Source organism: Capsicum annuum, chromosome 4, assembly GCF_002878395.1.
Source record: "Capsicum annuum cultivar UCD-10X-F1 chromosome 4, UCD10Xv1.1, whole genome shotgun sequence".
Lineage (NCBI taxonomy): Eukaryota > Viridiplantae > Streptophyta > Magnoliopsida > Solanales > Solanaceae > Capsicum > Capsicum annuum.
The window spans coordinates 147,492,125-147,509,837 of NC_061114.1; positions in this window are offsets into that span (position 1 = coordinate 147,492,125).

A 17,713-nucleotide genomic window follows, 5' to 3' on the forward strand; every position below is an offset into this window, starting at 1 on the left:
CCATTAGGCTACCTCTAGTACATATAAATTGGGATCGACCCATGATAAGCTTATACCCCTGGGATACCACCCATAAATACATAAATACGGATAAACCCATGATAGGCTTATGCCCCTAGGATACCACCCGATAAGAGAGAACTTCCATCACTTTGTTCAATTAATCTTTGAGATTGTTATTTCGGTTGCCACCGCATTTTTGATACTTTGAAACAATGATACATCAATAAGAGACATATAAATAGACAATCAATGCAATAATGATGAAGTAAGAACTCAGTGGAACATCAATGAAGTGTTTTGGAGTCATCAATGCCATAACAATGAAGTAGGAACTTATCGGTATATCAATGAAACATTTTGGAGTCATTAATAACACATGGATCTTGTTTGAGTAACCGGATACCTTCTGACATTCATTAGTGCAATAAGCATATAAGATTTGGAAAACAAGTATTGGAATATCTTGACATCTTGTGGTGTGGAAACAAGTTCATTGGTAACATAGGACATCATACAAAACCATTATAGATCATATGTTATTGAATAACTTTGGAAACTTTCTTAATAGAATAATTGTTCACTTTCATGCCAAAGATATGGTATAGAGTATGCTTTACATACCTGACTGTCAACCTTCAATACTAGTCCCAAATGGACTTCCCGTCTTTTCGCATTATTTATCTACAATGAACATATACAGCAATCTAGTATTAGCAACCAAACGTCACAATTCAATTATTTGAATTCACCAAACTAGTGGTAAAGTAGTAAGCCTTAATTACACCATAAAGGGTGTCACTTTAACCCTCTTATACTCCAATTACATTCACATGCCATACATATTCATACAACATCCTCCAATATCAAGTTTGGATTCATTTATCCTTCCAACCAATCCATTAAACCAAATTGAGTCGTAGACATAAATAATCAACAGTTCAATAGTATATCACCATATCCACCTTCCATAACTCAATTACCATATCCACCGTCCATAATTCAATACAACCAAACCATGCAAAATAGTCCATAACCCTATTTCCATCACCTTTCAATAACAACCAATACATATAATTCTCTATCACACTTATACATATGGAAAATAACAAAGGCAAATAATATTCATACCTTAGAATTCATCTCTTGATTATGTAATCCTGTTTGCACAAATAATAGGTGTCGTTCAAAGCTCTCGAGATGACAAACACAGTTATCGAATTACTTTGGAATTTCGACGATTCAATCAAAAGTAATTTAAAGGTCAAATTTGGCTAGGGTTTGTTCTTTCTCAATGATTGATGATGAAAATGAGTTTTTGAACTCATATACATGTATATATACACATATTCCCATCCATAATATAATAGGAAATGACCAAAATGCCTTCAAAATTTAAATAATGTCAAATCTATCCTTTGGTGGACTGTTTTGATAAGATAAAGTAGATTGACCACAACTCTTTGCTTTGATATAGGATTTGGGTGAAATTGGTATCGTTGGAAGGATAATTCAAAGGGATTTCGTTTCATTTAAAGTAAACCACTCAGTTCGTCCTGTAGAAGGAGTTATGGTTGTTTGAAGTTGACCCTAAAAATCTATTTTGATAGGATGAATTAAAATGAGTATAACTCCTTACTTAGATGTTGCATTTGGATGAAACCAATTGCATTAGAAATAAGACTCAAAGATCTTTCTTTTCATAGGTTGTAGATCTCCCAATTCATTATATTAATGGAGTTATGATCATTCAAAGTTGAACCAAAAATTCAGTTGGCCTCAGTAGTTTGTGTGCAGGAAATTTTCCTGCACATTTACTATTCCCAAATATCCCGACCACTATTTTATAGTTTTGAACGTGCTCGATTATGTCTGAAGTCTATCCGATTTTGGAAATATTTATATCGTTTGAAATCTTATTCAATAACCTTCGCATGGAACCATCGATGGGCAAATTCTGGTATAAATAAAATAAAAAAAATTAATTCCATATAAATAAGACCAATACACGTACTTGATATGCCAATACACGTACTTGAATACGAGGTGTTACAATAGGACATCTTTTCCTTAACCAAATAAATAGTGTGAATTGGTATTTAAGACTCGAGGAAGATCCTTGATAGTTTTGAGGTAAGATTGACCTCATTTGAGAAGATTCAAAGTCACCAATTTGAGGATTGGGGACTTTGTGTCATCTATGATCAGGTGTTGAGGTATGAGATTAGGAGGGCTACCATAGATTCTAAGGTATTTTGTGGTATGATGACTGTATTTATGTTTCATGGGTTGGTGAGTCTATATTGTGTGAGGCTCATAGCTTTAGATATTCTATTTACCCTGGGAAACCTAAGAGGTATAGGTATTTAAGGCATCGTTATGAGTTGAGTGGCATTAAGACAGATATGGTGTACTTTATATTGCATTACATGTGTTATCAGCAGGTGAAGGCTAAGCATCAAAGATATAATGGGATAATTTAGAGATTGCCCATTCTTGAGTATAAGTAGAAGCAGATTACTTAGAATTTTTTTAGTTGTTCGCCTTGAACCTCCCATGGTTTAAATGATATTTTAGTCATTATATATCGGTTGACAAAATTAACATATTTCCTTCCTATTAAGATGTTTTCTAATGCTGACAGATTAGCTTGTATTGATGTTTGTGAGATAATTCACTTGTATGGAGTATCTATATCTATTTTTTCATATCGAGGATGGGATTCACAACTACCTTATGGACAAATTTTCAAGATGAGTTGGGTTCTCAGGTAGACCTTAGAATTACTTTTCATCCTCAGATCGACAGAAAGTCAGAGTGGACTATTAGGGTTCTCAAGGGTATGCTTTAAGATTACATTATGGATTTTGGAGATCTATGGGAGCAGTAATTATCATTGGCAAAGATTGCGTATAGTAAGAGCTACCATTCAAGTATTGACATGGAACCAGTTTAGGAACTATATGGTAGGAATTTTCAATCTCCAATCGGATTGTTCGAGGCCTCCAACGTTAGACCCATGGTATTGACTTTCTTCGGGCATCATTGGAAAGAGTTAGGGTTATTCAGGATAGGTTGAGGGCTGCTTAAAGTAGGAAGAAGTCTTATGAAAATAGTAGACTTCATGTCTTAAGGTTTGGAGTTGGAGACCCAGTATTCCATCGAGTGTCACCCATGAAGGGCATGATGAGGTTCGGGAGAAAAGGGCAAGCTCATCTTATCACAACCCGAACTAGGGCCTGGCCGTGATGGACATCCCGAACCATGAAGGACCAGACGTCATACTCTATATGATTTGGTGATCATACACAACATTAATATCATAAAATAAAATACAGAAATATAATCTGATACGGAAACATGGTCATTAACTCTAGGTTTCAAGACATAAGAAAGAAAACTACAATTCAAAACATCTGAATAAGATTTGACTTAGTCTGTAAAATCTCTACTACATCTCAAAACTATTTTGAAAACTGGGACAAGGCCCCCTGTAGAACAAACCAATGGAATAACATAATCTGAAATAATAGGCCTTCTGGAATAAAGAAGGCTCACCACTGAACAAATCACTTCTCTCTGGAATACTATACTGATTAGCCGAACCCTTGGACTGAGCCTCTGAACCTGTGAGGTAGGGGGTCAATACAGATGTACTGTTATGCATAGCAGATCAAAAATAATAGTTTATATTCAAAATATATGAGAGCAATTTAAAACAGTTCATAAAGATAACAAATAGTAAGAAATCTCATGGGTATTTTTGAAAGACTATAAAATCATCTGAACTCTAAGACACTCTAAGTTTTAATTCTACCCTAGGTGGTATACCCTATAACTCTGAAATTCTACGGGCTATATGGAATCCACCATTGACTCAGCGGAGAAGCCCCTAACCCAAGTGTGCCACAAGGGTTGGAGTCTTTGACTCTGTTACGCCATACGGTCATCGCTAGTGTAAAAATAATATATTCGGATCGGCAAATCACGGTTTTAGGCTAAGAGTTACTTGAACTCAAGCCTTCTTTGGGTAACCACCTAACTCTCTTTAAGCCCAGTTTTAACTCTTTAAAACATGCATTCTCTGAAAACACATTCTGAAAACATACTCTGTTATGGCATACATACTTATGGTATCCTCATACCATTTACTTGCAAGTCACATCTCTGAGACATTATTAGCATAGTACAATCTCTATTTTCAAACATAAATTCGGGACCACAATATCAATAAATCATTTCAAAGAACTCTTTCCCTAAAACTCATTAAAACATATTTATGCAACTCTTTTTGTCAAACTTTCAATGATGCAAGGTGGTCATGTCAAAGCTCTTAATCTCATGTAAATCTTTCACTTTTAACAAAATATATTTAAATCAAGAAAATCCCTCTCTCAAATCTCTAAATCATGCTCAAAATACTATGGTATGTGAGTAAACTTTTTTCAAGCCATAAATCATGCATTTCAAATCCTTCACCTTAAGATCATAAACTTAAAGTTATCACAAGAGAGGGATTTCCTAAGTAGTGCTCTCAAACAATCTTCAAACCTAAACTTTCATACATATTCATATACATGTATATCAATTTAAGAGGGAAAGGCCTAAAGACCAAATCAACAATACAATTAAACATTTATAATGTATAATAAAATCATGTATTTCAAAACCCCTTTCTGAATTCATGCTTGATAATCTTTAAATCATGTTCTATTGTTTACAAGCCCATGTAGTTTTTTGGATTAACCCCATGTATCTCAATTTAGAAATTTGATGGATGATTCTTGAAGCCTACAATTTGGGTATTCCAAATCTTCAATCAATCTTAAAAACCCATGGTTAAATCTTGAGTTATTTGAGTGTTCTTTGTTGAAACCCTAAGTAGTGTTCTTGATGGTTTTTGATAAAAATATCAATAATGAAGTCATTTAGGATTAAATCCCGTGTTTAGGCTGATAAAGGGGTGGAGAATACCCAATATACCCTTAATGAGACAGACTAAAAATATAACTAGAAGCCCAATTTCATGGGCCACCACAACGCGCCACAATCACGGTGGCTCACTGGAAATTGACGAGTGGGATTCATAAGGTCACCACGACGCGGAGCCATTGCGTTGTTCCATTGGTTAAGACCTGAAACTTCAGTGCGATGAGCCACAATCGCGCTATGCTACTAGAATTTGACAATTTCTAAATAGGCCCCCTTCGCGACGTGCTAAGCACCAAAATGACAGTGTTTTACGACTAGAACTTAAATTAGCCATAATTTCTTTCCTGGGTATCAGATTTGGGTGACTCTTATATCGACAAAAAGCTTATTCAATTTTCCACATGATAAAAATTTGAAATTAGGAAAATTGTATATGGTTTAAACTTTACTCACTTTGGCAGTCAAAAATGAGACTAAGTTTCTTTGACACAATTTTAGTCATTTAACTCTAAGATCATATTACCATGAGTTAACGCATGGACGATTTTTCTGGAGTTTTACATTATCTCCCCCTTGGGATCATTTGTCCCTGAATGATGATGCAGAATACAAACAAGCATGATTTAAAGTATACTAAGGCCATAGAAGAATAAGATAAGGATTGTACCTTCCATTTTGTCATCCACTGGAACAAATAAGTCTGGGTATCTATCTCTCATGTCATTTTCTTATTCCTAAGTTGCTTCCTCAACTTTCTGATTTCTCCACAACACCTTAACCAACACTATCTTTTTGCTCCTCATCTTTCAAATATGGTGATCTAAGATTGTAATAGGTTTCTCTTCATATGCTATTGAGTCTTTCACCTTGATCTCCTCTACAGGAAATACAAGGGAATAGTCTTCAATATATTTCTTCAGCATGGATATGTGGAATACCTGATGAACAGAGCCCAAACTTGCAGGCAACTCTAACTCATAAGCAACTCCCACTATCCTTCTAAAAATCTTGTATGGCCCTATATAGCGAGGACTCAACTTACCTCTCTTCCCGAAATGCATGACTCCCTGTATAGAAGAAACTTTGAGAAATACCTAATCACTAACCTCAAACTCTAAGTCTCTTCTCCTAACATCGGTGTAGGACTTCTATCGACTCTGGGCTGTCTTAAGTCATTCTCTAATAATTTTCACATCCTTCATTACCTTATGAACAATATCAGGCCCAAACAACTGAGTCTCACCCACTTTATACCACTCTATTGGCGACCTACATCTTTTTCTATACAATGCCTCAGAAGAAGCCATCTTAATACTGGCATGGTAATTGTCATTATATACGAACTCTATCATTGGCAAGTCATCCACCCAACTCCCCTTAAAGTTAATTATGCAGGCCCTTAACATATCCTCAAGAGTCTTAATAGTGCGTTCAGCTTGTCCATCAGTCTGAGGGTGGAATACAGTACTTAGGTTTACGTGGGTACCTAAACCTCTCTGAAAAGACCTCCTAAACTATCAAGAGAATTGCATACCTCGGTCAGATATAATGTATATAGGTGCTCCATGCAAACAAACTATCTCCTCAATGTACAACTTAGCATATTTATCTTCTGAATAGTTAGTTCTAACAGGCAGAAAGGGAGCTGACTTGGTCAGTCGATCAGCAATCACCCAAATTGAATCATACTGGATTCAAGACATCGGAAGTCTCATGATGAAGTCTATATTGATCATCTCCCATTTCCACAAAGGCAAGGCTATCTCCTAGGAAGTACCACCTGGCCTCATATGCTCTACTTTCACTTGTTGATAATTCAAACCCTTGGCAACAAAATTAGCCACATAACGCTTCATATTATTCCACCAGTAAATAGCTTTCAGATCATGATACATCTTAGTAGAGCCTAGGTGAACAACATACCTCAAAGTGTGAGCTTCATCAAGGATCCTCTTTTATAACCCATCTACATCTGGCATACATAGTCTGCCCTGATATCTCAAAACTCCATCACCAATAATTTCAAAAGACATCACCTTCTGTTGGCCCACATCTTTCTTGATCTGCATCAATATGGGATCTTTAACCTGCTTCTCTTTAACTTCAGCACAAAGGGAAATTTAGCTACCTCATGAAAAACTACTCCCCCATCTTCAAAATCCAAGAGTCGCACTCTTAGATTTGCAAGTCGGTGTTTATCCGTCACCACTCCCTCTTTCTCTTTTTAACATATGAAATACTGCCCATAGATAACCTACTAAGGGTGTCAGTTACCATTTTGCCTTGCCCAGATGGTAGTGCAGGCTCATATCATAATCCTTTAAAAATTCCAACCAACGCCATTGCCTGAGGTTCAATTCTTTCTAGGAGAAAATATACTGCAAACTCTTGTGGTCAGTAAATATATCAATATGTATCCCATAGAGATAATGCCTTCAGATTTTGAGCCCAAACACCACAACCGCTATGTCTAAGTCATAGGTGGGGTAATTTCGCTCATGCACTTTTAACTACCTAGATGCATAAGCCACCACTTTACCATACTGCAGAAGTACACACCAAGTACCACACAGGACGCGTCACAATACACAACAAACCCTTTCGTACTTTTCAAAAGAGTCAAAACAGGAGTAGTTATCAACTTATCTTTCAAATTCTCAAAATTATTCTCACAGAAGTCAGACCACACGAACTTCACCTTTTTCTGAGGTAACTTAGTAAGTGGTGCAGCTATGGAAGAAAAACTCTTTATAAATCTTCTATAATACCCTGCCAAACCTAAGACGCTCCTAATATCAGTTGCAGTCATAGGCCTGGGACATTTTCTCACCGCCTCAATCTTCAAGGAATTAACCTTAATCCTGTCACTAGACACGATATTCCCCAAGAAAGAAATAGCATTAAGATAGAATTCGCACTTGGAAAATTTTGCATACAACTCATGATCGTTGATAGTCTAAAGGATGATTCGGAGGTGATTGGCATGGTCCACCCCACTCTTTGAATAAATCATAATATTATCAATGAAAATATGACAAACAGATCTAGAAACTGATGGAACACCTTATTCATAAGGTCTATGAAAGCCGCAAAGGTGTTAGTCAACCCAAAGGACATAAATAAGAATTCATAATGACCGTATCTAGTTCGGAACACTGTTTTGGGAATATCCAACTCCCTAACCTTTAACTGATGATATCCTGAACGAAGGTCTATCTTTGAAAAACATTTAGCACCCTGAATCTAGTCCAAAAGATCATCAATCTTAGGAAGAGGATATTTATTTTTAATTATGACCTTATTCAGCTGACGGTAATCTATACACATACGCAAGGAAACATTTTTCTTTCACACGAAGAGTACAGGTACACCCCAGAGAGAAATACTAAGATAGATAAAACCTTTATCTAGAAGATCTGCTAGCTGCTTTTTCAATTTTTTCAACTCTGCAGAAGCCATTCTATATGGTGGAATAGAGATGGAATAGGTATCTGGCAACAAATCAATACCAAAATCTATCTCCCTATCAGGTGGTATTCTTGGGAGATCATTTGGAAAAACTTCTGGGAACTCATTCACCACAGGGATGGACTGAAGAGAAGGGCTTTGGTATTCAAATCTTTAACCCGAATAAGATGATACAAATAGGCCTTAGAAATGAGTTTACAGGCTCTAAGATAAGACATGAACTTCCCTCTAGGTGCTAAAGAATGTCCCTCACATTATATTACTAGTTCATTTGGGAAAGAGAAAGTAACCTTTCAGGTTCTATAATTTAGCGTGGCATAGCACGTATGAAGCTAATCCATCCCTAAGATAGCATCAAAATCAACCAAGTCTAAGTATACGAGGTATTCCATAGTATCCCACCTACAAATAGTGACCACACAATTTCTATACACCCTCCTAGCCACAACAAAGTCTACCACCTAAGTGGAAACAGAAAAAGGTTCGATAATTAAATCGGGCTCAAACCCAAAACTAACAGCCACATAAGGGGTCAAGTAAGATAGGGTAGACCCGAGATCAAGTAACACATAAACAGTATGGGAAAAGATTCATAACATATCAGTAAATACATCCGATGAGGCCTCTAAATCTTGGCAGTTGGTGAAGGTGTACAATCAGTTTTGGCCATTTTCGGTGGCTGAAGTGGCACCATTTTGAAGGGGTGGTGGTGCAGAAGAATTAGGTTGTGACTTGGCTCAACCAACGTTACCCTTTTCTGCCAGACATTCTCTTTGGATATGAACTGGCTGGCACATAAATAACACACCATAGCGCCAAACTGATATCTCCCTGGATGATTTCTCCCATATTTCTCATAGTGTGGGTATGTTCAATAGGTTTGAGCTACACTTCCTTAAGACTATGAACCTTGCATCCTCAGCCCCTGCCTATACTAAAAATCCTGAGTGCGCTGTCTGGATGGGGGTTAGGTTATCGGGGCACTCGCTGCAGACTGTGCATTACCCCAATTCCTCTTCTTCTGCCATTTTTTACCCTAATTCCCACTTTGTTGATAACTGTAGCTCTGGCCTTCTATTTTGGCTCTCTTTACCTGTTTGTCCTTCTTTCTAAATTCAGCAATTTTCTTTTTCTTTTCCTCAACTTTCTATATATGGACTGATATTCTGGTAAAATCCATATCCTGATTCAACATTACTCCCTGACATTCAAGAACTAAGTCATCTGGAAGGCCGAATGGAAATTTCCTCATTTGTGCTCTCATGTTACTAGTCACCTTTGGAGCATAACGGGCTAGTTGGCTGAACCTTAGAGTGTACTCCTTGACACTCATCTTACCCTGATTTAGATTCATAAACTCTTCGGCTTTGGCCTTCCTCAACTCGAGAGGAAAGAATCGATCAAGTAAGGCTTCCACAAACTCAGCTCAAACTGTAGGCTCAGCACGCTCACTCTTTAAATATTCCCACTGGTTATACCATTGGTTCGCTACATCCTTAAGATAGTAAGCCGCTAACTCAACCCCCTCTACCTGATCTAAATACATCACCTTAAAGATCTTCTCTATCTCATCCACAAACTTTTGTGGATCCTCTTCTACCTTGGTACTAGTAATCTTGGGCGGGTTCATCCTCATGAACTGGCCCACTCTTGTAGCCTCAGACGTAATAAAAGTAGACTCAATATCTTTCGACTGTTAAGTCTGTATGGGTACCAACTGGGAAAGCATGTGAATGGATTATTTGAATTCTGCATTAGATACCTCTCTCTCATAAAGCTGAGTGCGGTTAGTCCCTGTTCGGGGAGCTCTGGGTGCCCTAAATGGGCTGGTCTAAGTAGGTGGGACTCCCGAAGTAACATCAATCTCTGGAGTCTGAGCTCTATTTTTGGGTCCTCATTCCATGAGTAGGACAGACCTTTGTGCATTCTGATCGATAGTACGATGGGGAGGCATGATTGTTTTTTGGAAACATAAAAGATCATCGATTAGGGGACAACTCAAAATTTGAAGCACAGACTAAACCAAAAAAAAAGAGAAACATTCCTAAATGCCGAGTAGCCTCCTACTTATAAGTGTGGTGCGCTAAACACCCAAAAATAAGATTCTACCCAACGCTATTTTGCATACCCCCTGGGACCATGAACCGTTATCTGATACTAAGTTTGTCACAACCCAAACTAGGGCCTGGTCGTGATGGACATCCCAAACCATAAAGGCCCGGACGTCCTACTCTATCTGATCTGGTAATCATGCATAAAATTCATATCATAAAAGAAATACGAAAATATAATCTTATATGGAAACATGGTCATTAACCCTGGGTATCAAGACATAAGAAAGAAAACTACAATTCAAAACATCTGAATAAGATCTGACTCAGTCTGCAAAATCTCTACTATATCTCAAAACAGTTCTGAACACTAGGACAAGGCCTCCAGTAGACCAAACTAATGGAATAACATAATCTGAAATAACAGGCCTTCTGGAACAAATAAGGCTCACCACTGAACAAATCACTTCTCTCTGGAATACTTTATTAATTAGATGGACCCTTGGACTGAGCATCCAAACCTGTGAGGTAGGGGGTCAATACAAATGTACTGGTACGCAGAGCAGAGCCAAAATATATTTTTATATTCAACATATATGAGAGCAATTTAAAATAGTTCATAAACATATCAGATAGTAAGAAATATCATGGGAATTATTGAAAGACTCTATAAAATCATCTGAACTCTAAGACACTCTAAGTTTTACTTCTGTAATAGGTGGTATACCCTACAACTTTGAAATTCCATAGGCTATATGGAATTTTCCATTGACTCGGTGGGGAAGCCCCAACCTCAAGTGTGCAACAAGGGTTGGAGTCTCTTTCTCTGCTATGCCACATAGCCATTACCAGTGTAAAAATAATATATCCGGATCGGCAAATCACAATTTTAGGCTAAGAGTTACTTGAACTCAAGCCTTTTTCAGGTAACCACCTAACCCTCTTTAAGCCCAATTTTAACTCTTTAAAACATGCATTCTCTGAAAACACATTCTGAAAACATACTCTATTATGGCATACATACTTATGGTATCGTCATACCATTGACTTGCAAGTCACATCTTTGAGCCATTATTAGCATATTACAATGTCTATTTTCAGAACATAAATTTGGGACCGATATATCAATAAATCATTTCAAAGAATTCTTTCTCTAAAACTCATGTAAACACATGTATGAAACTCTCTTTGTCGAACTTTCAATGATGAAAGGTGGTTATGTCAAAGCTACTAATCTCATACAAATATTTCTCTTTTAATAAAATATATTTACATCAAGAAACTCCCTCTGTTAAATCTCTAAATCATGCTCAAAATACTATGGAACTTGAGTAAACTATTTTCAAGCCATAAATCATGCATTTCAAATCCTTCACATTAAGATCATAAACTCAAAGTCATCACAAGAGAGGGATATCATAAGTTGTGCTCTCAAAAAATCTTCAGATCTAAATATGCATACATATTCATATACATATAAATCAATTTAAGGGGGAAAGGCCTAAAGACCAAATCAACAATACAATTAAACATTCATAATGTTTAATAAAATCATGTATTTCAAAACCCTTTTCTAAATTCATGCTTGATAATCTTTAAATCATGTTCTAGTGTTTACAAGCCCATGTAGTTCTTAGGATAAACTAAACATACCTTAATTTAGAAATTTAAAAATCTTCAATCAATCTTGAAAAAACACTATTAAATATTGAGTTATTTGGGTTTTCTTGTTTGAAACCCTAAGGAGTGTTCTTGATGGTTTTTGATGAAAATGTCAATAATGAGGTCATTTGGGATTAAATCCTGTGATTAGGCTGATAAGGGGGTGGAAAATACCAGTATACCCTTAATGAGACAGACTAAAAATATAACTAGGAGCCCGATTTCATGGGCCACCGCAACATGCCACAATCGTTGTGGCTCACTAGAAGTTTTTGAGTGGGATTCTTATTGTCACTTCAATGCAGAGCCATCACATTGTCCCATTGATTAAGACCTAGAACTTCAGAGTGACGTACCACAATCGCGCTATGGTACTGGAATTTGCCAATTTCTAAATAGACCCCTCCAGGACGCGTCAAGCACCAAAATAATGGTGTTTTATGACTAGAACTTAAATTAGCCATAACTTCTTGCCCGGGTATGGGATTTGGGTGAATATTATATTGACGAAAAGCTTATTAATTTTTTCACATGATAAAAAGTCAAAATTAAGTAAATTATATATGGTTTAAACTTTACTCACTTTGGAAGTCAAAAATGAGACTAAGTTTCTTTGACACAATTCTAGACATTTAACTCTACGAGTATATTACCACGAGTTAACGCATGGACGATTTTTGCTTACACATCCCCAGATATATTGGACCTTTTAAGATCCATCAGATAGTTCGAGATATGGCGAATGAGTTAGAATTACCCCTAAAATTTTTTGCTATTCATCCAGTTTTCCATGTTTCTATGCTGCGATGTTACGTACTCGATGATTCATATTTTTTTTTGTTGGAATCGATTCAGTAGGATGCAAGTTTGACTTTTATAGAGGAGTCGATGTTCATATTATCCAAGGATGTCACTAGGTTGAGATCTAGGGAGATTCTTATAATTCACATTCAGTGGAGACGCCGACTAGTAGAGAAGGTTACTTAAGTGATCGAGAGTGAGATGCCAACACAGTATCCTTACCTATTTAAGTTTGGTACATCCTCTCCATTTAAATTTGTCGAATGAAAGTTCTTTTAGTAGGGGATTTATAATGACTCTCTAGGTTATTTTCTTCATTTCCATATATTTTCATCATTTAAAGCTTTCCTATAGCTACCCTAAGTCATTGGTGACTTGCTGGAGCTGATAGTTTAGTTACTGGGCAGTTCATTTGGTTTCTAGAGATAATACCTTATTTTAAAGTCTACACTAGTAAAAATTGCCTAATGAATATAAAAATTACTTTAACAACTTCGTCTGCCAATTCTAATAGTTCCATGAACTCTAAAACATCAATATTAGGCTAAGGGGGCCTTTGGTTTAGGTCTCTAGACCTTTAGACTCTATTTGGGCTATTGGTCAAAATTGGATAAAAGTGACCCTAAGGTGTAGGGCCCACCTTTTTAAAAACAACTTCAGATGAAAATTTTGATGGCTCCTTGAGTCCATAATGCTGAATTTAACTTGGTAGCACACTTCATTTGTGTTCATAGGATTCCGAATGAATCTTGATGGGTTGATGGAAAGTTGAGATTTATTTTTAAGTTCGAGCTGATGCAACTCATTTGGTGTATCTTCTCAAGTGGACTTTTGTCCCTTTAGCGGCCAATAAGTCGCTTTAGTTTCTATGGCCTCCACTCGGGTCTCTTAAGCAGAGGTTTTTTTGCTAAAAGAAATGCCACTTAGCAACATCATGTCCAATTTTGGGGAAGTCAAGGCCTAGCAAGGTATCAATCTAGTGGTATATTCCACTTTAACAGTGACCGTCTAAGATGCCAAGTGGTTTCTTAAGCAGCATCTAGAGGGAAAAAGTATCAAGAGATAAAATACCTAGAGAGTGTGGAATATTGTAAGACTAATCATTGCCAAATCGTGGGGTGTTTGTGAGCTCGAAATAGTCATTTCCTCATCAAAATCCTTGTAAGTTTCATTGATTCTTAGTTAAATTCTTCCATTTTGACCCAAATCTCAAGATTATTATTGGGTTGATTTTAGTGTCGTTTAATCTTGGAATTTATTTATTCTAAAGAGTAAATAATCCATGAGCATAGAGGGATGTGTTGATGATTTTAAATTGCGATTCCATAAGCAAACCCAACATGGGATTTTCACTTGATTTTTGACCCAAAGCATAAAAATGCAATAAGCATACCATGGTTCTCATATTAATCTTTAGATTACTATTTTGATAGTGAGGCATCGAGAGGAAGCTTCTCAAAAGAGGAAATCGCTAACTTAGTAGACTTTATCATGCTTTCTTAAGCGTTCATGTAGACTAGGCTTACCTTTCTCTTAGATTAGGATAAATTATAGTATTGATATACTGTTCTACTAGTTTTAGGTTGGGAAATAGTCCTTAAAGGTATATTTTGTGTGACTTAGACCTTTTACCCGATTAAGGAAGTATCATCGATGGTCATATATATATGCAAATATATATATTATTAGTTTATTTTGAAAATATTTTACACAATCTTGCTATCGACTATTGTTGTCTACTATTTATATAGTATTTATGTAGGTGGTGGCCAATTCAACTCAATTTCCCCTATTTATTTAAATCCTAGCCTAATTTTAATTTATTTGTGTCAATTTTAGCCTAGATTGAGTCCAATTTGACTCAATTTCAAGAAGTCCAATTCAATTTTTATTTAACCCAATTCCATGATCAAAATTTCACCCATGATTTGAGAAAGGTGATCTTTACTGTGACCACTTCTTAAGTTGGAGAAGTGGGTACTTGTTGCTATGATGGATATTGGATTGACCAGTGTCCGACTAAGGTTTTATTTCTCTAAGTTGCTAGAGTTTTTCCTAATACTTGTATGGTATACAAACGTGGTGAGTTCTTAGGTATTATTTGGTAGTTCATGTTCTCTAAATGACATGGAGTTGATTGCATGTGCTTTCAGCTGGTGATTTATCCTTTATTATGATTTTTTTCTTTAGCTATATTTTTGTTCTGGCTCTAGCATGACCCAGTAAGGATGTGTCTGATGGGATAGTATGGTCGATTTGGGTATTTGGCCTTAGTTTAGACTTGTGGTCTTATTTTGGATTGGACTTCTTTGAATAGTGACTTGAGTGTTATGAGAGATTTGGAGTATGGATGCTTACCCATTTGTAGAGTTTTTTTTGATAGTTGAGATCAAGCGGTTCAACTTTGTTTTTGAGATTCTAGTTTAATGATGTAAAGCTTAAGTGCATCCTTTATTTTATTATCTAAGTTGGGGTTCCATCTATAGGTTAGCTAAGCCTACTCCCTATCTACTTATTTTATCTTCTCCAGTTCAGATATATTGTGGTTGGTAGGTGTTCAGATGGTAGTCCATTGGCACGGTGCTGGTTCTTTTAACCTTGACTTTAGTTTTAATTTTCACTAGGATTTTGGATGATCTACTCATCCGGAGCATTATACTCAAGTAGGATTCAACATGTGTTCATCCTCAATTAATGGGACATCTTAAAGTGGATCATTTAGATGTGAGTAGTTATGCTTTGGATTCTTGAATATCAGTTTTAAGAGTCACTCAAACTAGTTGTAGCATTGGTGTAGAATGTAGACTTTCACCATCTCGATCAGTAAGCTCAGGTAGTCCCTTGTGGGTTTATTCTCATGTTTTTTAATATGGACCTTCCATGGATCCCGCTTAAGATGTTTGAGGTTAGTTTGATGGGGTTTTATGGGTAGGACTCAGGTAACTTTCTTCTTGATGTGGAGTAGATAAAAGGTTTGCAAAGGCAAAAGAAGGATATATTTTGGTGTTTGAGTTGGTTTCATGAGTCATGGCTTGGATTGTCTTACGTTTGGATGAGTTCTTGCTTAGTTGTACTGGTGTCAATGAGTGAGAGTTCAATTTTGTGTGCAGAGGCCTTTCTTGGTTCAATTCAAGGGAAATTGGTGGTTGAGGTTGAGTTTTGGTTGTTTGAGAAGTGAAGTGTGGAAGTTGGATAAAAAGGAATACCTATGGCTAAATCCCTGGTAAGTGTTGTCTCTTCTTAGAGGTTATTTAAGGAGTCTTGCATGGAGCATAGAGGCCAAGTTCCTCATCCATTTGAGATTTTGTGCTTCCTATATTCATTGATTTTTTTGAATGAAAGTCTTTTGACTTGTGGATATTGTAATGACCCTCTAGGTTAATTTCTCGATTTGCATGCATTTTTCGTAAATTGAGTCTTCACGGAATGGCTACAGGTCATTTATTACTTTCCTGAATTATTGATTTGGTTATTGGATAGTTCTTTTGGCTTTTAGGCTCATTTACCTTTTTTGAGGGTTTGCTCTTTAAGATTTGGTCTTAGACCAAAACTCATAGTAGATGATGTTGGATAAGAAATTCGACAACACCATCTGCTTTAGAACATTGATTTTAGGTTAGGGTAACCCTTGGTTCAGGTCTAGAGTCTTCATGACTCCTTTCAGTATATTGGGTGAAATATACGAAAAATAAAACTGTAGGTGCGGCTCCCATATTTAGTCAAAATATCTCAAATGAATGTTTTGATGGTTCCATTAAATCCCGAACATTAAATTTTGTATGGTAGCATAGTTCATTAGGTCACTAATTTGTGAGCTCAAAGAGAGGAAAAAGTGGAGAATCATCCATTGTAACTAAGCTAAGCTATCCTAACACTTCTTGGTCAATTCCCATTAATTTTTCCTACAATTTCCATCCTAATTCATGGCATTCTCAGATTTATGTCTTAGAATTCCTAAATCTTAAGGGTTGATTTGAGACCTAATTTGCGCTCTATTTATGCTCAACTTTTGAGCACACATTCCTTGTCCTTTGAGGGACTTTGTGATGAGTTCAATTTTATTTTCTGCTTGCGGGCCCTATGGGCCCATTCTTGACCAAAATTTTGACCCAACCTTTAATATTGCAATATGGGTCTCATTTTACTTCTAAAAATATGTAGATTACTATTTTTATGGTGTGACTGTATTTTATAATCATGGAGTAAAGGAGAATGATTTGTGGGCGATTTAAGGATTTGCAATTTGGCACCAATGTTGGATTTTGTCTACTCCTCATTATGTCATACTTTATTATATATGTTTCATGTTATATAGGGAAGTTAGCATGTAACATTAGGTATAACACCATGACTTAGCCTAATTTATGAGTTAGAGAGATAGAATGGTTAATCAATCCTTAAGATGAAATACATATTATTCTTCTAGTACCCTCTTACCCTAGGTTGCTAGCATGTTAGACATGTTTGATGCTAATAATCCTTTAGTATGAGGTTTATTACTTGACTCGGTGGATTATGATGGTGTCCCAAATTATGATATAATTATGTAGGTTGTATATTATTAGATGCAAGATTGTAATTATGATATTGGTTGGGTCTCAGGAGATTGATGTATCATTTTCAAGTATGTGGTCATATTCGATGGACATTTAAATGCTTATAATTGTATTTTTGGATACTGGTAATGGCATTGCATAGATTTGGTACATTTATGCTCACAAAATGCTACGGTTCCAGCTAAAACATGGTTTTAGTATTGTTTTTCTAAAAAGGGATTTATTCTTACTATTCACTTTTAA